This window comes from Pelodiscus sinensis, chromosome 23 (assembly GCF_049634645.1).
Source record: "Pelodiscus sinensis isolate JC-2024 chromosome 23, ASM4963464v1, whole genome shotgun sequence".
Taxonomy (NCBI): Eukaryota; Metazoa; Chordata; order Testudines; family Trionychidae; genus Pelodiscus; species Pelodiscus sinensis.
Window position 1 is genome coordinate 24,643,770 of NC_134733.1, and position 23,558 is coordinate 24,667,327.

Here is a 23,558-nt window from a genome sequence, read left to right on the forward strand (position 1 = left end):
GCCCTCTGCCCCAGGCGTCCTGATTCAGCCGCTGCTGGTCAGTTTCAGCAGCGGCTGAATCAGGACGCCTGGGGCGGAGCAGCTGGGGTGCTGCTGGGTTGATCCAGTAGCGCCAAGGAGCCGCGCTACTGGATCAACCCAGCAGCACCCCAGCTGCTCTGCCCCAGGCGTCCCCAAGTCAGCCGTTGCTGAAACTGACCAGCGCTGACTACAGGAAGCCCGAGGCACAGTTGCTCTGCCCCGGGCTTCCTGGAATCAGCGGCTGATCAGTTTCAGCAGCAGCTGACTTGGGGTTCTTAAGTTGAATCTGTATGCAAGTCGGAACTGGCGGTCAGTTTCAGCAGCGGCTGAATCTGGACGCCAGTTCCGACTTACATACAGATTCAACTTAAGAACAAACCTACAGTCCCTATCTTGTACGTAACCCGGGAACTGCCTGTATATCACAATCGTTCCAACCTTTTGAGAAACATCAAGTAGGCTCATTAACTGATGAGTGCAAAGCATGATGATGAAAAATACCATATCAATGCTATGTACTATTATTTATTTCACAAATCAATTGATTTGTGTGCATTTCTGAATCTCCTATATGTTGAGGCACACATAAATTAATGCCTAAAGTATAAGCAAAAGTTTATACCTAAGGATTACTGAACTAAAAGTAAAAATGATCTCAAACCAGTAGAGATGTCTCCTGACACTGGATTTTTGTACAAGCGCACTAGGGTATAAATGTTTATGGATGTAATTAAAAAATGTGTACATTCAATAATTATAAATGCCTTAAAACATTAAATTCTTGATGCGTTGCTAAAAATGTAGAATGATCTGAATCCTAAGTAAAATGAACAAGGAAAACAATGCACAAAATATGAGTAATCGTGTGGCACCTTACAGATTAACACAGGGTGGACAATAATTTTTGAAGGGGGGGGGGGGTCACTTCACAAATTTCGGAAGTGGCCATGGGCTGACTTGGAAGGGGTGGGCCTTGGGCAGTTGGGGAGCTTTTCTTGGCCTGGGGTCCCTGCCCCCGACTTTTGGCCAATGGAAGGGACCTGGACCAGAGGGGAGGGTGAGAGGAGGCTTGCCCCCAGTAGAGTTGTCTGGAGTGGAGGCTTAGAAATCACCAAGCACGGCTGGCAGCTCCTGGCCCCGCTGCTGACCTGTTGCCTGGCAGTCACAAGCCCCTGGAATAGAAGCAGTTGAAAAGGCTTGCACCTCCCAGGCAGCTCCCAGGCAACGGGCCAGTGGGACTCAGAGCATAAGCCCTTTCAGTTGATTCCAATTGAAGGGCTTGTGCCTGCCGGGTGGCTGCCCAGCAAGCGTGAGTCCTTTAAATAGAAGCTGTTAAAAGGGCTCGTACATCTTCGGCTTCCAGGCAACACACTAGGGGTTGGGGCCTGGAACTGCCCTGTGGGCCAGATCAAAGCCCTAGGCAGGCTGCATCCAGCCCACTGACAGGCTTTTGCCCACCCTGGACTAACAAATACATAGGGTCACAGGTTTTCATGGATAAAAGCTCGTGCTCCTACATATTAGACTCCAAGGGTACATCTAGACTACAGGCTTTTGTCGACAGATACTGTTGACAAAGCTTCTGTCGACAAAGAGCGTCTAGACAACAGCTAGTTCTGTCGACAAAGCAAGCCGCTTTGTCGACATGACCGTGTAGACGCAAAGGACGGTGTAGATGCAATAACGCCTCCTGGCCACAGAACTCTGTCCACAAAAAGCGTTATTCCTCGGAGAATAAGGTTTACAGCCGTCGACAAAACTGCTGAGTTCTGTCGACATTATGTCAACTGAACTCAGTGGCAGTGTAGACGCAGGTATAGTTTTGTTGACAAAACCCTGTAGTCTAGACACACCCTAAGGTGCCACAGAACTACCGGTTTGTTTTTAATGAATACAATGAAATGCTTGTATCCCAGGAAGTATAGTTCTAGAAAACTGAGTTTAACCTGGAATGTTGGAACCATTATCACTAACTTTAGTCGCAGTTTAAATCACAAAGCAGAAAACCTTCATGTAAATAACTGATTTTATTCTTATTTTGTATTTGTAATTATTATCTTAAGGTTGAATCTCATTGGTTGTAAACATTAAAACACATTGATTTGCAACCAGATATAGCCTTTATACTAAATTCAGTATTTTCTGCCGGCCAGGAAGATGTATGCTATTTATACACTTATTTAAGCAATTTATATAGCTTAACATATTCAGGCAATTTTTAAATTTTTGTTGCATTAGAAAATGGTGAATTATGCATTTCTTATTTGCTAAATTAAATTTTTCTACTTGTGATTTGTGTCCAGCTTTATTTGGAAAGAAATTAGAATTAAGATGAAATGTAAGAAAGCATTTTAATTTTTATTATTTAAATAAAGCTACCTATAAATGTACTAGATATGTAAAAAAAAAAAAGTTTATCAAAACATATTTTAGTTCCTTGGTTTAATAAATAAATGTATTCTCTCGAATTAGTGAACTGAAGGGATTGTTTCTGGTCCCATGGCCTTGGACATTTTTCAGCTAGTTACTGGTCATCCTCACACCTAGCTTTAATTCATAGGTGAAGTGGAATAAAAGCTTGTAACTCCGTCAGTTTAACTCACACGATAACTGCAGAAGTGGGGGCCCACAAAAGCACTCCAAAACCTCATCTTCCCAGGCTTTGGTATAAAACTTCCCCCAAAATCTTAAAAACCTAGATTTTGGGGATAAAATCCTCTGCCACCTGTGGCGAGTAGATAGCAACCCGGAAGAGCTGGGTTCGGGCGATCTGTGCATGTGCAGAATGATCTGCACATGCACAGATCGCTGGACAGCATATAGATATATATGCAAAATAACCACCAATAAAAATAGTTTAACCAAAATTAGTTCTCAAGTTAAGTTTTAATATTTTTAAAAAATTTCTCTAATTAAACACTACCAGGGAAATAATTTTCGTTATTAAAGCCTCTTCTCTCTCCCATCTTCACGAGGGATATTAACCGCTTATTGGTTTGCAGTTGACAGAGTAGCCATTGGTTATTGTTTAACGGTCCCAGTTAACCACAACAGTCCCCCTCCCTCCCATGCTCCGCATTTAAAATGTGGACTGTCAGGTTGGCTCAGATACAGAGGCAGGAGCACGGGGTGCAGGTGGGAGCTGATCTGCACGGGGAACTGGCAGGGGGTTCCCCAGGAGTGGAACTGTGGGAGCACACTGGTTGCTGGCCCAGCCCCAGGGTGAGCACCAAGTAACCGTGGAACTACTAAGGCATGTCGCAGTTACACGATTATTAAAATAACCATTTTCTAACATCCCTAATCTGCACACACATCCATCTAATATTTATGCTTAAAGATTTAAAATAACTTTCCAGTTTTTCTTGAAAACCATTCATTAAGAATAACCATAAGCAATGTTACCCTTAATGTTTACATTTACTCTATTTTACACTTATTTCAACCAAATATCAGAAGCTTCCAAATTCCTCAGCAATGCCCTTTCAATTACTCAGTCTGTCTGGACTTGAGATGCTGACAGGCTTGTGTGCGATCGGACATCATACTGGTTAAACAGACAGGTTGCAGTTGTGATGGAAAGTGCAGAGGGGTCAAACACTACATCTGGGCATTGGACCAACTAAGCTGAGGATGCGCTCTCATTCTTGGTTGATCTCTGTTTGCTAAAAAGAGCAGGAGGAGGTGGAAGATGTTGCCTCTGCCTGCTCACCTCGATTTCCTCCCTTCCTCTGTGGGTGGGTGCCAGGAGCTGGGGAGGCAAGTAATTAGCAAATGTTACCAGGGCGATCTGGGCCTTTGTGACAAAAACAATTACTATTGGCAGGAAAGAGAGTGCGGTTGAGTTCCAGTATGTTCACTGTCTTTTGGGAATAGCCTGGATTGGAATTCTAGGTCCCGGGAAAATAGATTAATGACCTCGCACAATTCTATAAGATACATGGCAAATTTACTGTACAGAAGGCAAAAGCTGAAATTGTAAAAGATTGCCAGCTTCCACCCAGGTGTTCCTAAATAAAATACCCTACAAGTTCCATTATTCTTTCTGTTTATGATCAATTGTCCCACCCATGACAAATTCAGGTAAGAGAGTTTCGGTTTCATAGTTTGTCACTAGCAATCCTCTGTACCCTTCCTTATGTTTGCTTACAACTCCTCTCCTTTGTTTTTTATGTATTTACAATAGACCCAGTAAATATAGGTCATAAATCCATTCAGCTGGGAATAAAAACCATACAGAAATATTTTAAGAAGCAAAATAAAATGAAGTATTTTACCTGAGCTGAAGGGGGCGGGGAGGGGGGGGGAGGGAGAAGTAAACCTTTAATTCTTATACCTGATTGGTAGAAACAAAGTTATTAAATTACTGACACTAAAGTAGATGCCTCTTGTGTATAGCGTAAGCCAGATATGCCAATTCTAAATATTCATTTCTGGGACAAAATCTATTACATTCTGTAACTGGTTTCATTTAGTCTGGTTTTTGGCCAAGGCACTGCTTCCAACAGAGATTCTATCTGATTCTTTCTCTAAACAAAGAGTAATATATTGTCTTAGCTGAGCCTATTTTTTACGGAGCTCTTTACAATTCTAATGATTTTCCTCCCAGTTTTTTCTTCTTTAAAAAAAATCAGAAGATTGAAACAAAAATTAGCTTTAATCTGGAAGAATGCTCAAACATGAATGTAAAGATTGAAATGACTTTTTTTAAAAAACAAAAAACAAAAGATACATGCCCTGGCTAATTCATTGAACTGCCATTAGATAAACTGATAGAGCTTCATGATTATTGTCATTTTTTTTTAACCGAGTAGTCATTAAATAAGGACACATTACTCTTAGAATTGGCAACTGAAATCTTTGTACATGACATGTAATTCCCAGGGAGAATTCACTAATGGCCTGGTTAGTATAGGTGCACATGCTCTTTCTTTACATGATTTTCTGATACCACATTTTTGGATAAAAGTCTACATCCAGCAGTTAGGAAGGTTTCAATTATATTGTGGTGGGGGAGGTTTTCATTCGCTTTTAAAACATATAGCTTGAGCCTTTTGTTGGGACAAATAACCATGAGGGTTAGTTAATCAAGAATGTGAAAGGACGGAAACTCATGCCGATGCGGGAGCTTTGTCTTAAAGGAGTTATATAATGAAAATCAAACACTTCACTTATTTATGAATTTTAAGTTAACTACAGCCTGTTAGGTTATGTCTACACAGCCGGGCTAGAGCTGAAAGAAGCTATGCAACTTCAGTGACGTCAGTTGCGTAGCTTAAGTGGAAATAGCTTGTTTTGGCTTTTGGTGCTGTTGACACAGCAGAAAGTCTGAGGTAGGGAAGTCAGAGGAAGAGTGCTCTTATTCCTCCTAAAATGAGGGTTACAGGCATCGGAGTAAGCAGTCCTCCAACTTGCCATTATTTTGACATTGTTGAAATAACTGCATGTAGTGCAGACGCGGACTATGTTGTTTCGGAATAACATCAGCTATTCCGAAATAATACTACTTTGTAGACATATCCCTAGAGATAAATAGGTTTGGATTATATAATTAGGTAAAATTAGAAACTACATCTGTTCCCCTGTGAATTACAGCAATAACAAGTTACCTTTTGGTAGAACAACAGTGTGTATGGACATTTGATCATTTAAATTCATGCTCTATACAAATAAACTTTCATATTGGCTGGGTGACATTTAACACTATATTTCAACTGCCATTGTAACCTTTACTTCCTTTATATAGAACCTTATCTGTGATATATCACTCCCGCTATCCTCTTAAATAAAAGAGAAAAAAATCTAAAACTCTACTGAGCAAAGTAGAAATACACAAATATTTTACCAGTAAATCTGGGCAAGAGCTGTCTCCTAAAGAAAGCCTATTAGACTTGGCAGGAAAAAGGCTTTAGAAGAAATTCTTTGGAAAATATTATAATTAACAGATTTGTTCAAATGTGGTTTTCCCCTTTTGAGGAGTTTAAAGAAATCCCTCCCTCCATAAATTGATTACCTCTCAACATCAGAACTCCTTGGCATTAAATACCAGTTAAGCTGCCACTGTGCTGATTTGAGTGTTCTTTTGTGTTAAATGTAAAACAGGGTTTTAATCTTATGATTTAGATGTTTTACTAGCAAGTAAATGTTTAACTTACTTTGGCTGCAGCTGAACCTATATTTAATCCACAAGAACATTTACTATAAAGTGAAAACCTGTCTTTATTTAAATAAAGCTTTATTGATGGGGCTAGCTATTTTCAGTATTTCAGCATATGCATTCAAATTAGCAATACTTTTAAAATAGAAATAGCCATTCACATTTGCACGGGTAAAACCACAGTGCTTTTAGGTGCTATGTGGCTAGGCAAAACTGTTCTCTTTCCCCTTCCAGCCCCCAAAGTGCCATGGGATTATAGATGATTGTAGTCAGTGGTTCTGTTTGCTCCTGAATACCCTACTAAGCCACTTCTAACTTTAGGGGAAGAGTGTCTGCTCCTGGAGCATTCAGGTTTTCCTGGCAAGGGCTCTCATCAAGTGTTGAACAGGGTTGACATTCTTTACTTTGTGAGATCTTGATGTGAGATCACAGCTCAGAATAACACAATGACAGAGGCACACAGGGCAAAATTTCTCTGTTGCTCCTAAATTATTCCCCCCACCTCCCCCCCCAAAAAAACCAAATAGCAGGTGGGGAGAAATATCTAGGCCCTCTGTAATAATACTGTAGCGGAATTCTGCCAATTCCCTTCACTGTCTTTGCAACTGCGCTGGGAATTGAGGAAGCCAAATTTTCTTTTCCTGCTAACATGGCAAAATATACATTACCTAAGGTACAACATTCTCTCTTTCTCTGTACAAGTAGATCCATCAGGTTGCTCAGGCTCCAGCAAATCTTTGCTCCCCCTAGAAGGCAGTTTTGCCCTAGAGACCCAATGGATAAGAAGATTGATGGAGCACTCAAAAATGTTTTTGATTACTCTGCTGCTTAGCTGGCCATGCATTCATTATATGCAGCTTATGCCCTGACAGCGTGGAGTTCGGAATTACAGGAGAAGCCCTCCATCTTTGTTTTAAACCCAGAACATTCAGAAAGATTTTTATCTCAGGGCAATATCATTTGCAGTTTTTTGTGCATTTCTACCATCAGAAGACAGACTACCAGGCCTATTAGTGTTCTAAGAAGTCAATAGAGCATAGACCATGGGGATTCTCTTCTTAAGAAGGCTGAACCGAGCGTGTGCTGGACTGCTTTCAGATTAGCATGTAAAACTCACATCAGCAGCTTGCTTTTTCCACAGCCACAACAAAAATTACAATGAAAGAGGAGAGAGACAATGGGATTGTCATATGGAAAAAAATAAATTCACTTGATTGTCTTAGAGCAGGAGGGGGGAAATTGAACTGTGTGGTTTTATGAGATTGGCAGTGAGATGGGGGCTATAGCTGCTATTGGGAAGGGGAGGAGTATAGACAGGGGGAGACAAACCTGGGACAATACACCCAAACAAGTCAGGGGCTGGAGAAAGACCCCTATGTAGTTCTGACATGGCTTGCCCACCCCCACTGAAAAAAGGGAAAGTAACAGATTGTTCGTTTGCAGGCAGTGAGTCAAGTTATTTTATGCCAGAAGTCAAAATGACAGATAACTGTATAACAGGAGGCAGCATACTGTGTGTTGGGGGGGGGGGGGCAGGAGAGGGACACGGATGTGTTTGTGACGGGGGGCAGTCACAGATGACCCCTCGGGGGTGACTCCCAGGCTGTTGACATGACTACTGCCACTCACCTTCCCACTCTCTGGGGCTCCTCACTGCCCAGTCCTGCTGGGCCCGAGCTGAGGTCCCTGCCCCCACGGAGAAGCAGCACAGACACTGAACCTCTTCAGGTCCAAGGAGCGCGCAGTTTAGGACCCAGCTTCCTGGGATACCACTCCCCAACTGAGATCAAACCTCAAAGAATTAGGTAAGCTACCTTTAACAATAAAAGTGGGAATGTGCACACTGATTGCTCTCCTAGGTAAGCAGCATTGACACTGGGTTTGATAGATAATAAGTGATTGTATTAAGTAGAAGCAGTAGGATTTAAGTGGTAATAAGTGAGAACAGGCAGAGCAAAGTCAGTTACAAATCAAAAGAAACACAAACCCATGGCTAATTCTACACTGAAACCTCAGTGCAAACTTTTTCAAACTCACCCTAAAACCTCTTTTCGAGCTGTCCCTCCAAACCAGGGCTGTCTTCTATCCCAGGCTGTTCGCCCCCTTCCTTCCGGTGCAGCTCAGACAAAAGACTCCTCCCTTATTCTGCTTCTTAAAGAATTCCATTATTGCACCTGGTGGCTCCCTGCCAACCACTGCTAAGCCTTAAGGACAGAAGGTGATTTGCTTATGACTGCCCAGACAGCGAGGCCTCCCTTCCTTGATGACTTCCATTCACACATTTAAAACTCATCAAATATTCCTGCTCCATGTGACTAACTTTACACACAAGAATGACACACACCAAAATAAGCTAACAGGACCAGCAGATCATGACATGAAGATTCATGGGTTACATGAAATAATTAACTCAAAGAACCTTTAAGTTACGTACAGTCATGTCAATTTGTCCATTTCATAAAGCGGGGGGTCCATAGCGTTCTAATGAGAACGTCTCTGGCTTGGGGTGCTGCAGTGATGCTAAAGCACAGGTTAAAATGTGCATTTCTGTTGTTGAGTATAACAGCATTACTCTGCACTTATACTACTCTCTATCTACACCACACCTGAGAGATCAGTCAGTTGCTAGGGAGTGCTGGGTGTAACCCATTTTTATAGCAACTTGTGTGGTGAATTTTGGGACAGCTGAGAAGAGGGCTAGGCTCCGGAAATGTGAAGATCCCATATTATGGATGTCAATGTGTAGATGCCTACATGATTAACTGATAAGCCCAGGCTTATACTTTCAACAACATGCATGTTCTCCCCCCCCCCCCCGCACTTGCTGTCTTACTACCAGAGGCAGCAAGGCATGGTGGGGGGGAGGACGAGCAGGAGCTGGTGCCCATGAGGAGGCAGCAACGTGGCGGGGGAGGAGGGGAAATGGCGGGAGCCAATACATGCAGGAATCTGACTTTTAAGATGGCTCTGTGAAGCTGCCTCTCCCCTCCCCCCTGCTTGCTGCCTCCCACAGAGGTGGGGAGGGAGGGAGCAGGCAGGAGCCAGTGCTGGGAGAGAGGGAGCCAGCTTAAGGGGCAGAAGGGTGCCCCTCACAGGGCAGCCTCTGTCCGTGAGAGGCCCAGGCTCCCCGCAGACAGAGGCTGCCCCATGGATGCTGGAGCAGCCTCTGTCCACGGGTAGCTCAAGCCCCCCACGGACAGGGACTGGTGCTGCCCCGCACTGCTGTTGCTGTATCTGAGGCAGCAGCGTGAGGTGGCAAGTGGCAGCTGTTCTGCACAAGGAGTTGTTTTTTCTGATAGAGGGGCAGCAGCGTGGGGTGGCAGGGAGCTCCCCAGGAGTGGGGCCGAAAAGTTGTGTAACTGCTAAAATGTGGTGTAGTTACATAACTGTTCAATTAGATGCTATCTAACATCCCCACCCCATATGTCTCTGACTGAAAAGAGGCATATTCGGGATTCCACTGAGCCCCAGAGCAACCTGTTCTCACTGTTGTGTAGTTAACTGGAAACATAAACCCCTACTTAAAGAGATTACGTGGCATAAATTACACAATTACAAACTTTATGGATTGTTAATGGATTTCTAAATTATTGACGTGTAGGTATGGGCGAGGCTGAACGTTCCATTCTTTGTCTTTCCTTACATACAGAGGAATAATGACAGTCTAGCCCCCAAAGTATTTGGCTCAGTCATGTCTGAATCACTTCTGTTCTTTATTTGGCTGCCTTGAATCTTCAGTTGTCACACTGTTGAATCTTAGAGACTGGAATACAAGATAAACTCTAATAGTCTTGCTTCAGACTGCCAAATGTTACCCTCCTCCCATTTCTGAAGTTATCCGGCTATCAGAGGACGCAATCTGATTTTGGGTGGGCAGGAGGGGAAGGGTAGTTGCATGGTAACTATGCAGAAGATACAGGTGAGTCTTTATGCAAGCACACGGGAAGTGGATATACCTTACTTGCAAAAAATTGCAAATTGTATATTCTGCAATGTCTGCATCCTGCCCCCCCCCCACCCCCCCCCCCCCGGTTGTTATGAGCAAGGCTTTTCTCCTTTCTCTACATGCCAGTGACTTTGAGTAACTTGGGGAAAGCTGGAATAACTTTGTTTAAATAAAGCATTTGCTGAAATTTTATGACTAGTCCCTACAGTTTTAATCATAGTTCCTTGCAAAGGTTTGTATTTAGAGAGATGACATATAATTAAAACCTCCTGTAGATTGGAAGATAAGGTTTGAAGCACTAAACCTTTTCCAATAAAGAGCTGCTTTTATTTGGAAATTAACATTGCTGCCCTTTTCCTTCTCTAATGAACCCTTACATTGTTGTATTTCAGCCCCGTGAGTAGCTGGAGGGTTCCCTTTCGAATTTATCAACTGGGTTTGTTTCTTGAGACACGTGGATACTTCACTTGCTTTTTATAATGAAAATAACTGCCTAATTCTGGTTATAGATCTGTGCAAACTGAGCAGCTTTTATAGATCTGCATTGATTTTAGTTGGAGGTGCTAAAAAGTGGATTGTTCAACATAACCCTCTTCTCTTACTTTACTGGCAAGTCCCAAGTCCACAAAATCATCTTGCTCTCTAGAGCGGGCAGATGAAGTGGGTTGTAGGAGTGGCAGGTGCTGCTGCTGCTGTGCCAGTGAGTTGGGCAGGGATATTTTTTCATTTCTTAGGGCAACCTAAGGGGGGGGGCACCTTGCTATCACCTGCCCTAGGGTGAGGAAGTTGTCTCTGTGCCTGCCAGTGGTCAGCTCACTGACACAATCAGCCACCTGCAACACAAGCACTGTTCCCCTCCCCCAGGAACTCCACCCTCCTACTGCGACAGGCTAGAGATAGGCAACTCCAACCACCACATGTAATCTGAGTTCTCAGCTCCCTTTTTTCATTTGCGTGTAAGCCTTGTGTCCAGTCACCACCGAATAAATCTCACATACATACGCGCACTTTCACATTTCTGTAGAGTTTATCAGACTATCTCAAAATGCTTTACAAAGGAGGGGTATAATCCTGAGTCAGAGAAGTAGCTCTGCTAGTCTGGATGTATAAAAACAAGGGAGAGGACTGTGGCACCTTAAAGGCTTAACATGTTTATTTGGGCATCAGCTTTCATGGGTCAAAACCACTTTGTCAGATGCATGCAGATGGCAAAGTAGTTTTGACCCACTAAAGTTTATGCCCCAATAAATCTGTTAGTCTTTGAGATGCCACAGGACTCCTTGTTATTTTTATAATCCCTGTGTTACAGATGGGGGACACAGAGACACGTCCTAGCCCACCCAGTGAGTCAGTTTTGGAAGTTTGACTAAACCCCGCAGATTCATTCCCGGTTTTGCTATAGCCAGTAAAGCTGATGCTACTCTTTTATAAACAAATGGAGGAGATATTTTGCTTCCTGTTGGAGGCAGTGAAGGTGTTCAGGGGTAAGGAATTCAAACCTGTTGGTGGAACTTCATAACTATTGGATCAGATATTCAGTTTGTATAGGCCGGGGTGGGCAGTAAAATGGCAGCAATTCACCACGGTTAGCACGTAGTGGGCTGCTGCCACTGCATTTACCTGCGCCTCTGCAGGTACAGAGATCACAGCTCCCTTTGGCCAGGAACAGCGATCCACAACCAACAGGAGCTGCTAGGCCCCATCCCAGCAGAGGTGCAGGTAGATATGACAATGTGGGGGCCTGCCAGGGTTCAGATCCGGCCCATGGTCGGATCTGTTGTCTTCACTTCAGCTCACCTCCAAGAAGTAAATATTGCTAAGAAAACTAGCACGCTGGGGTATAAATTACCGAGGAGGAGTTCCAAGGCAAGTAGAAATAGAAACTTTTTCAAGCCTGGAAAAGATTCCTCACGTCATCATGAGTGTTGATACTGTAGCTTTTTATTGCTTATATGAACAGTCTGGATGATCAGATAGAAATCAAGACTTTCCATTTGGAGGCTCAAGGAGAACTGCAATTAGCTTCTGAAGCATTAAGGTTAAGTTCTCAATTAGGATGTGCTCCAGGGAGAGGGAGGCACTTTCAGGGCAGCAGAGTGAACAGTATGTAGTGTGATCAATGAGCAAAAGCCAAGGGGGAGTGTGAGGAGGAGTCCAAGGCCCTGGGCTTGCTGAGGAAGAGCACCTGTGGCTTTGCTGTTAAAGAGACTGGGAGCAAGAGCAGCTGTGTGCAGGTGCAGACAGTTACACTGCTGATTCTATGTGGCTCTCAGGACAGGTGGGCCTCGCTAACTCTTATTCAGTGCAGGTAGAGAGAGGCAGGAGAGCAAGTCCTAAGAACAAGCTAAGGCCCAGAAATGGCTTGCTCAGAAGTTTGAGGGGCCGTGGAGCAAGTTCCTGCTGAGGAGTGTTGAAGTGCAGGCCTTCTTTCAAGGCCATGAGGAAGCCAAATAAAGACAAGGCTCAGAAAGCAGGTATGTACCATAGTAACTGACTGGCTGTGTTAGGGGGCGGGGAACTTGTCTGCTTGCAGGGAATGAGTGCTAGCTACAAAGCGTGGCAGGGTGCTAACTGGGAGTGACACTAGTGAAAATGAAAATCTCTTCAGTCTTGCTTGTAAACTGCAATGAAAATCAGCCACTCCATCCCATACTAGGGGGTTACAAGAGACCATGACTCCAAGGAAGGGGTGGCCACATGGGTATCTGATTGGTAGCCACTCCTGCTCACTGTGCAGCTGGAATTGCACCTTGAGGGCTGGGGTAGGAGGCTAAAGAAAAATGGAATTAAGTGTATTCCTGATTTCAGCATTGCACGTCAAAGATAAATATGTGCTCACACTGAGAACACACCATTTTGTGCTCTTCAAAGTGAGAAGAGAGTTGTTAAAACTGACCCAGGTTATTTTTGAAAAAGCAGAGAGCCTCTGCACTAGATATTGAAATTACATGTCTGCACTTTGCCATTGAAATACCCATAAACAGGAGTACTCTTCCCCCCCCCCCCCCCCGAGAAATATTGTCAAAGAAATTACTTGGGAGCAAGTTCAAAAGTACTTCTAGCTGGAAGTGCTAATGCATTGGGGAGTTATCTGGCTCTCTCTCTAAGGTTCTCTTTGTAACTTTATCTTCAGAACAGGCAAGTCAAATATGGACTTGAATTGGAAAAAATAAACTTGAGTTGAGATGCACATTTGCCAGTGCACAATCTACACTTTCTAGGCTGGGTTGGAATGACAGCAAACCAAGAAGCGGTGTTGTGATGTACAATGGTAGTGCCCTGTACAATTGTGTGGATGTAGACTGTTAACTATTTACAGCAACTTAGAAAGTAATTTAAGTACATTCCTTGTGGTAAGACTCTCTTTAATTGTGCAGCCCATGGTTAATTTTAAATGGCACTTTATGGTTCTAAAATGATGTCACATACATTGTGGAAACATTCAACTATGCTTACTCCCAAAGGACACTTTGTAAAGGAGTGGCCTTCAAAACCACAAAAGCTACATGCTTTAATTATTATGAGCTGAGAGAAAATGCTTAAATGTAGAGTGTGTGTGTGTGTGTGTGTGTGTGTATATTTAAGTATACATTAGTATGGAACCATACTATTCATGTGCCTAAGGCTCATACTCAGTAAATGTAATCCTTGATTTAATGTACTTATTAGCTTTCAAACATTTAAAACTATTATAAATGCAGGTGATCGTATCTGGATAAATTGTGCTTTGCCATACACAGGCTTGTACTGGGAGTTTTTGATATCTAATTATGTAAGTGCTTGTGAGCTATAAATAGATCATTACCGTTTGGCAAGTTGCATTCATCACACAGGCGTTCTGCCTGTTTTGGTACGTTCTGTAGTAGAACCCTGGAGGATAGGTTTGTGAGAGCATTTTAGGTTCTTCCTGGGAGACAAATTAGCACTTGCTACCTTTTGTCCCAGTCTATAGCTTTGTCCACTCTTCTAAAATTGAAGCACAGCTGTGATAGCACTCTCTAGTGTAAGTGTGGCCATAGCTGGCATGCTGGGAGAGAGGTCTCCCAAGGGTCTTGGTAAAACACCTTCACAAGGGGAGTCACTAACTCTCAGGGCTGGGAGCCCGTTTATGCCAGCACTTACACCCTGATAACTTACTGCTGGGGGAGAGAGGGAAGAGTTGTTTTCTCACACTCCTAAGCCAGAAAGTTCCAGTGCAGTACAGTGGTAGTGTAGACTTAGTCTAAGCAACACTTGAAACTAAAGCCGTGATCCTGCACACACTTCACATGTTTGTATTAGGTGTTTACTGCACAAATGTTCGCAGGATTGCAGGCAAGATAACTTTTCACTGTGTCTCCGTGCTTGTACCATGTCATCCTGTGTGCATCGTGTGACATCCCAATCCAGGTCTGTACCTTTCTCACTGGGGTCACTTCTGAAAATACTTGTGCACTTCGGAGAGTCCTACCCACTTCTCATCCGTCACATTCTGCCTCATCCATGTTTGCAAAGGGTGTGTGAGAGAATGATAAAGAGAAATGGGGGAGGGCAGGGGTCCTCTGTTTTACATGGAGTGCTAGCACTGACTACAAGGAGGCTACTCACATGCAGAAAGATAATATAATCAGGCCCTAAATTACACTTTCTTCTAGTGCATCCCATCTTATCCGCGCCCATTTTAGGCTCCATCTTCACTAGAAGGTTTTGTCTGTTGAGTAGGTGTGTAGCATCGGTGCAGTCCCTTTTAATTCTTTATTACCTAGCCTGCTTCTGTTGGCAATGTAGAGAAGTGCAGATTTGTCTCTGAGTCCCCCAATGCACAAGAAGCTGAAATACCATTACATTACAGGGCATCCATGGATTGAAAATACATAGCTTTGTTTTGTGAGGTAGAGGAGAAACAAATACCAGACTACATTTTATTAAATGTGCATCAAAATTAATGCATAATGCTAAGGAAAGCTGGGCAACTCGGAGAACAAAGAAGGTAACACTTATTGTTGCTTTTCTCTGACTGTGTGCCTCTTAATTAAAAACATGTCTCGGAGCTAAAACTTTCCTTAGCAGAATCAAACATCTGAAACCAGAGACCAACAACACTGGAGCCCACGGCTTCTTCAGTGTAGTTAACTGTGGAGTGTTAATGTTTTATTATTACATTTTGGTTCTTACAAATGGACTCCAGATAGGAACTATTCTCTCTTGTGGTTTGTTTTTAGCAATCCAGTTAAAAAACCTGCATGGATTGAAACTGTGACATTGCTTCCTTTCTGTGTATAAACAAATGAGCTCATATTTGGTTGTGTTCTGCTAAGGTCAAGAAGAGAGGAAAAATTGTTCTTAAGGGTTCCATGAAGCCTGTGCCCTCTTGCCTAATTTAACACTTCCATACTCCCTGAGGTAATGCACATGCTAATATCCTCACACCTCAGCCCTCCCTTCAACTTGCCCTCCTTTTTAGGAGGCAGAAACTTCATTTTTTCCCTCCAGGACCATGCCAAAAACTGCCTAGGCCAGTGGTCTCCAGCCTTTGTAACCATAAGGTTACTTTTTCAATGTAAGTGCCATGTAAGATCTACCTCAAACCCAAATACCCTTGCCCTGCTTCCTTCCTGCCCCTTCTCTGAGGCCCTGCCCCTGCTCCATCCCTTCTCTGAGGCCTCCCCCTCCTCACTCCATTGCCCTTCCTCCCCCGCCCTCACTCACTTGCATTAGGCTGGGGTAGGGGCTTGGGGTGCAGGCTCTGGTCTTGGGCCAAGGAGTTTGGCATGTGGGAGGGGCTTCAGGCTTAGCCAAGGTGTCAGGATGTAAGCTCGGGGAAGGAGTTTGGGTGCAGGGGGACTCATGTTGGACAGGAGGTTGGGTGCAGGAAGAGGTTCCCGGCCGGAATGGGTTCAGGCTGTGGCTGGGCACCATGTAACTGAGGTGGCTTCCGGGTGGTGGAGCAATGAGGTTAAAGCAGCTCATTCCTGCCCTGGCCCTGCACCACTCCTGAAAGCAGCTGGCATGTACAGCAATGGCACCATGTGCTGCCCCTCATCCACAGGCACTGAGCCCACAGCTTCTACTGGCCACTGTTCCCTGTTACTGATCAATGGAGCTGCAGGAGTGGTGTCTGCAGGCATGGACAGTACATGGAGACCCCCTGCTCCGCCTCTCTCAGGGGCCGCAGGGATATGCCAGCCTCATCCAGGAGCAGCAATTGCCATAAGGATAATCACTCCAGCCACAACAGGTTAGACACGTTAGAACTCACTACTCAAAGAATTACACTTAAGCCGAAGAGAAGAGAGAGATGAAATGCACAGACCAGTCCAAAAGCCAAACATAAAACACTTTGCAAGCAGTCAAAGAAGTAGCAACCTTCCCATGTTCCCCCAACGTGTGTGTTGGGAGATGAGGAAGGACAGTGTGTGTTTGTGAGTGACGCACACTCTGTATATGAGTGACAGATTTGCATTGCCAAGCTCCCTCCATCCCCTTCTCTGTGTGTGGAGAGGGGACACCCTGACATCAGCCCCCCAGCCACCCTGTTCTCTCTCCTACACCCGGCACAGGAAGCTCCTGGGGGCATCTCAAAGGCAGAGGGCAGGAGCAGCATGACCGTGGGTGGAGGGGCAACTGAAGTGCCAGCACCTGATAGCTGCCCAGCCCAGCCAAGCCAGTCAGGATCCCCTGTCAGAGGCTCCAAGAACTAGTGGGTAGACCCTGATCTACTAGTTAGTGACCACTGCCCTAGAACAATTAGATGTTTTTCTTGCTCTAACACACTTGCATTGAAATTGTAAAGGCTAAGGTGCAAAATAAGTTACAGCCAGCAAGGGACATAAAGGCAATAGTAAGAGGTTCTTTAAATACACTAGGAGCAAAAGAAAGATGGAGAGTGTAGGCCCTCTACTAAGTGGGGGAAGGAGAGCTAATAACTGATGATATCAAGAAAGTTAAGGGTTTGAAAGCCTGTTTTGCATCATTCTTCACTAAAAAGCTTACGGTTTAACAATCTCAAATCTTAACTGTTACTTTTGAGGTCACAATAGACTGGAGTAGGGATGTAAGTGACTAGTCGACCATCCGATAAGCAAATACTTATCAGTCAACTAGTGACTTGACTAATCGGTTCCCTCCTCCTTGCTGCCCCTATCAGAGAGAGGGGTGGGGGGGAGCAGGATCCGGTGCCAGGGGGAGCTGGCTTAAGTTTCCCAGAGCTCTCGTACATTTCAAAAGCAGGGAAAAGGGGGCCAGCGGGAGACTGAGTACCCCGCTGGCCCCGTGCTCCCAGAGGCGCTTTCCTTTTGAAATGTAGCAAGAGCCAGCAAAGGCTATTAGATTATTGACTAATCTAATAGTTGTTGCAAATTACATCAACTATTTGATTGATTTAATCTAAACTTAACATCCTTAAACTGGAGAAAAGCAAACATAGCACCTATCTCCAAAAACAGGGACTGAGAAGACCCAGGGAACTATAGACCAGTTAGCCTTACTTTGACACCCGGAAAGATGCTGGTACTTATTATTATTATTTATTATTATTGTACAATCAGTTTGTAAGCAACTTGAGGACAATAAGGTTAAAAGGAAGAGCCAGCATGGATTTCTCAAGAAAAAAATCACATCAAACCAACCTAATTTCCTTTGTTGCCAGGGATACTGACCTATTGGATGGGGAGGGGAGGGGAGCAGCCGATGTGCTTGTCTTGATTTTAGAAATGTTTTTGACACAGTTCCACCTGATATTCTCATAAATAAACTAGGGAAATGAAGTCTAGATGCATTTACTCTAATGTGAGTGCCCAACTGAGAAAAGGTTTTAAAAAAACAAACCCTGGACAGATTTAGTCTTAAGAGAAGAGGCTCTGCTAAGTCTCTATATATTAAGGATTGCTGTGAAGAGGACAGTGATCAGTTCTCCAAGTCCACTGACGAGAAGTCAAGGAGTAATGGGCTCAATCCTCAACAACAGAGATTTAGACTATTAGAAGAAACTTTCTAATTAAAAGAATACCTAAAGTCTGGAACAGGCTTCCTGGAGAGGTGGTGAAATCGCCACTGACAGTTTTTAAAAAACAGGTTAGACAAATGCCTGTCAAGGATAGTCACATTTTACTTGGTCCTACAACAGTGCAGAGGGCTGGTCTTGATGACTTCTCAAGTTCCCCTCCAGCCTGAAATGAATCCATTCCCCTCTTTGTCAATGGGTCTTGACATTTCACAGTGTGTACGTGGACACCCTAGCTATTCCTGGGCCATATCTGCTTGTTCAGAGTGCAAAGGGGAATCAAAGACTTGTTCCAAGTATGGTCTTATTACTTTAAGCCTCAAGCCTCAATTAAGTGACTTGATTACCACGTGTCTAATGTGAGGCACCTAAAAGAGGCCTGGTTCTCAGTGGTGGATTGTCAGCTTGGGCACCCGAAATCACTAGTCACTTTGATAGGTTAGGTACAAGAGCCCCGAGTTCCTTGGCATTGCAGTCCCTCCACATCCACCTCCAGACACTGCACAGGCACGGTGACCACCGACGCTGCTTTAATAGCTGAAATGATCCCATGAGCTTAGTTCTTCCTGTTTCCCCAAAACATCCTGATGCGTTGGCAGATTTGATTTCGGGGCAGACAGCCTCAGAATCAACACTGCCCAGCCAGACGGTCATATCCTGTCTGACTGGAAATGGGCAGAAAAAATGCTTCTGAGTGGGTAGTAGCAACAGTTCTGACACTCAGTGCGGTTTAGTCGTGTCTTTTTCAGCAAGCCCTTGGGGAACCGTATCCACCTTCCCCGGGAGACTGCTGCAACCGGGGCCTCCGGTGCTGATTAATTTTGTGTTTTGTTAATCTAGAATGGTGGGGAAGGCCTCAGGCATGCATTGAACTGTGAGGAGCAGGGGACACTAAGGAGCTAGATTTGGACTTGAGGGTGGATGTTTCAACTACAGCAAGACAGAGTAGCCCTAGTAGCCTTGAAGAGCTCCCTCTGAGTCAGGCCCCTCCGCTGCTGGAAGGTTGGACGCTTACTGCTGTCCTGCGGCAGAAGCTAATGACACGTTCCCCCACAAACGGTGCTGGCAGTGGGAGAGCAAAGGCTCCACCTTTCCCCCACTCCCAGACCACCTGCTCCAGCAAAGGAGTCAGCAGCTGGGTTAGCCCTTCTGCAGGCAAGGGCAGTTCTGCCTTACTCCTGGGCAACAGTACAGGGTTAGTTAAGCACCTGACCCAGGCTAGCCTTTTGGAGTGCCGTCGGTAGCAGCTGCCATTGCTTTCCACTCTCTGTTGTCAACCCGGCGCCATGACTGTGCCTGTTGGTGTGTGGTGCATTTTGGGGGTGGAGTTGGTGAGATCTCTCAGGAATTTTTCATAGTCTTGGGAGAAAGTCATGAAGGGGGAGAGATTTTAGCCCTGCAGCTACGAAACAGAATGGGGACTATGATTAACCAAGACAGTGGGCAAAGGAGTAACAATCCCTTCTGTAGCAGGGATTCTGGCTGGTGACGTAACGAGCCATATACCCACTGGAGTGTGCTTAACAGCCTCTTATTTTCCAGAGGTGATTTCCTCTCTTGAGGCCATAAAATAAATACATTGGTTTTGTCTAATCTGAATGGAACAGAACCGTCAGATCGTTGCTCTTCATGTTCGGAGCTGCTCTGGCAGCCAGCAATGCTGGGTCAGAGAGGAGCAGCCTTAGATAAAGTGCCCTTTTGGCTGGAGGGACACAGGCTGAAAAGGAAAGGCCCGTTAGCCATTTCGTGTGTACATGAGAGCGAAACCCCTGGCCCCTCTAACTGCAGCTGTTAGGAAGAAAAGAATGAGACTCGCTGCTGGAGCCGTGACAGGAGGGAGGTGCCAGCGCACAGAGGGAGGGTGGCCTACGGGGAAGAGCCTAGCTTGTACTCAGGAGACATTGCTGGTGCCTGTGTGGAACCCGGCCGGGATGGATGGTGTTGCTCTCCAGTAGTTCTGTTCATTTTGACTGGCAGGGGGTCCCAGACCACGGTTTGGAGTGATGGCTCTCCTGGCCGTGAGGGAGGTCTTGTGACGTACTCATGTTCTGGGTCTCTGTGTGGGCCCCTCAGTGAGACTTGAGCACATCCACACTGCAGAAGCGCATTGGAAAAGCAAGAGAGCGTCCAGGCTGCATGGACGCGCTCTCGCGAGAAAGCTCTGATTGCCATTCACAGAATGGCCACCAGGGCACCTGTGCAAAAGAGTTTTTCCTTGTAGAAAGAGGAATACCTCCGCTGCAAAAACTCCTCGATTATGTCCATTCACTGTACATTTTCTTGTGCAAAAACGCGCTTGAGATGTGGACACTCCCCAGGTTTTTGCGCAAAAACAGCTGTTGGGCAAAAACCAAGAAGTGCAGACAGCCTGAGTGCCCCGGAATCTTGCTCGTTTTCATCAGACCTAAATGAGCTAGGCCCTTGCGTTCCTGGGGTTGCTGAGACCGTCACTTGAGGGCGAGCAAACGGACTGAAGCTTAGTGTGGTTGAGATGAGATGCTGCTGCTGCAGTGCATGGGGAATCCCGAGGCTATGAGAGAAGGGATCTTGCTCATCTTCTCCTCAAGAGGCTCACAGTTCAGAGGTTCTGCTTGGATTCCAGCTCCCTTCTCAAACGGAGCATAAAGCAGGTGGGATTTCCAAAAGTACCCAAGAGCACAAGGTACATTGACTGTTGGAGTCATTAAAAGTCATAATAAATGTATCTACCTGCTGAGAATCTCAGCAGTGATGGCATTCTATCAATCATACGCTCTGCTCCCTGCCCTCCGGAATGAATGTGGTGGCTGGTATTCAAAGCTAAGCAATTATGCAAAATTTTGTAATGTTGTTCTGATAGGCAAGAGATACTTAGCAGTTCACTGCCTTGTGTACAAACAATTTTGGAGAAATTGCTGCTTTCATTAATGTTCTGAATCACTTTCTCAGGCAAATATGTTATTGCTGTAATCTGAAAAATAAGGTAGGCACATGCAGTAACACCGCTCCCTGTGGGCCCAAAAGGAAATTGTAACAATTGGTGTGACTGAAGGTACCACTCTCATATCCTTTGATGTAGTAGTAATGTAGTGCTTGGGGAGTGAATTCTCTTAAAACAGTTGCTGCTGCTCCTCAGAAGAAAAATTAGGTCTAAAAACATGGGCCTTAGTAGATCAAGACTTATAAATTACGTATCTGTCTGCATGTATGAGCAAGAAGGTAGACCATCTACTCAGATAGTAGATGCTATGTCAGGCAACAGGAAAATTACATAAGGCAATGAGATAAAAAGAAATGCAGAAATACCTTTTTAGAGGAAAGTGTCACACACATTTAATAGCTGTGCTTTTTCTGTTGTTCCTGGGCACTTCCATACTTGAATCAGGACCGCGGAGAGGGTCACATTGTAGAGGTTCCTCATAAATAACTAGTGGTCTGGCTAGAGATACTTAAAAATAGCTCTCTCCTCCTGGAGGAGTTCACATGGAGATGTATGTGTTCCTGTTTTATCAATAATACAGTGACTTTTACAGGACAAAAAGAAATACTCAGTTTCTCCTTAGGTGGTGTTTGAAAGGAATAATTTAGTCTTCAAAGCTGTTGTAGCAATCCAAGTTTCCTAATGACGAAATCACAAAGCTTTGTGGGTGAAAATAACCTTAAAAAGCAACCTACACGTGGAAACCTCAAACTGAGATTTGTGTTGCCATAACCTAGAACGCCACCCTGAGCAACTAAATGCAACGTGCATGTGAAACTGAATAACATCTAAATGCTGTGGATCAAACGGCCCATGGTGTGATTCAGTGGAGTTATAGGAGGGAGATACTTGGGTCAATCGGTCCAATTTTGTCGCAATTACTTGGTTGTGGAGAGTGTCAGAGCATTCCTGTTCAGCGCACACAATCTAAACTTGTTCTAACTCTTAGTCATCGCTTTAATCAGTGATCTGGTTGGGACGGACTCTGGAACTTTATTTTCTCATCACAGATTTACATTTCTTGCTCCACAGGACATGAATAATCTCCTATCTTGAGATTTTTCAAGGCCAGATAGTAGGTTTAATAACAAAACTTCTGTGGAAATGAATGGAACTGATGTGACTAATTCCCTTTCAAAGCTGAAAATCTCTACTCTGATGCTTACTCCAAGTGAAATTTTCTCTCCCACAGTAGTAATTTTTTCCATCCAACTCCAGGGGTGTTGAGGAGCAGCAGTGATGGTCTTCGAAGGGAGGGAGAACAGTCCAATTCTCCTTGGTTCAAGAGGGAGATTTGAGGGATGAGGGGTGAAGTGTAAGAAATGTGGAAGGCCCTTTTGGTGGTGGGGGGAGACTGGAAGAGCTAACCCTTGCTGCCAGTTAGATTCCCTAGTGACGACATCTATCTGCAACTGAGATAATCCAGCCCCTAGTTAAAAAAGGCTGCAGAACCCACGTGTGTCTCAGGGTAGGATATAAAAGTATAATGCCCAGCCCTCTGCTTGATGGGCCATGTTTCTGGGCGCTTGGGGAGTGACAGAATATTTCAGGACTTTACTGTCTCCTGATAAACCACACGTGGTGTCTGTTTTGTAACTAATCCTGTCCTGCCCTTGTCCTAGGAAACCAGCTTTTCTGCTCAATAATCTCAGTACAGCACTGTGTTCAAAGAATTGTGCTAACATGTGGACTCCAGTAACGTGTAATGCATGGAGTCACAACCATTTTTTTTCTCCCAGTAATTTGCTTTCTAGTTTTAAACACTGAGCATCTTTCTATTTCTGTTACTGTTGCTAATTTGTTGAGTTGACCATTGAAGAAAGGAAAAAATTCAGAAACTCTGATTTTTCTGTGGTGTTCATTATTCCCACCATAACAGGCAAAAATCCTTTTTTTGACCTTAAGTAAAATGACAAGTAGCTGTAGGGTGCAGTGCACAGAACAAAATAAAATTGTTCCATTTTAGACTTGTTCTACCCCACTGATACAGAAAATGAGGTTAGGCTGAAGTTACTGCAGGCAGTATAATAACCTTGCCAGTCCTTTTTGTCGTATAACTTAAAGTTATGGGTTTTAATTGATGTATTTAAATGAAGATAGGTAAAACAAGATGATTATTTAAAACAAAACCACTCTATCCTGAACTAGGGACAAAAGGGCCTTTTCTTTGTATTTCCTGCATTTCCTTAGAGCGTGAGACATATGTGGAATCATAGAATCACAGAACACTAGAATTGGAAGTAGCCTTGAGAGTCATTTCCAGTCCCCTGCCCTCATGGCAGGGCCAAGCACTATCTAGACCATCCCTGACAGATGCCATCGCTGCTCTTGAATATCTCCAGTGATGAAGGTTCCACAACCTCCCTGAATTTATTCCAGTGCTTAACCACCCTAACAATTAGGAAGCTTTTCCTCATATCCAGCTTAAACCTCTCTTGCTGCAATTTAAGCCCATTGCTTCTTGTCCTGTCATCAGAGGCCAAGCAGAACAATT

The 23,558-nt window shown here is 44.4% G+C and overlaps 1 protein-coding gene across 1 annotated transcript in view; it reads left to right on the top strand.

The window, feature by feature from the left end:
- The first annotated feature begins 336 nt into the window (after positions 1-336).
- The window catches only part of CAMTA1 (calmodulin binding transcription activator 1), a 903,169-nt gene continuing 879,947 nt past the window's right edge, over positions 337-23,558 (top strand). The window contains 1 exon segment of the mRNA XM_075906418.1: positions 337-12,598. The gene's annotated coding sequence lies outside the window, so the exon portion shown is untranslated.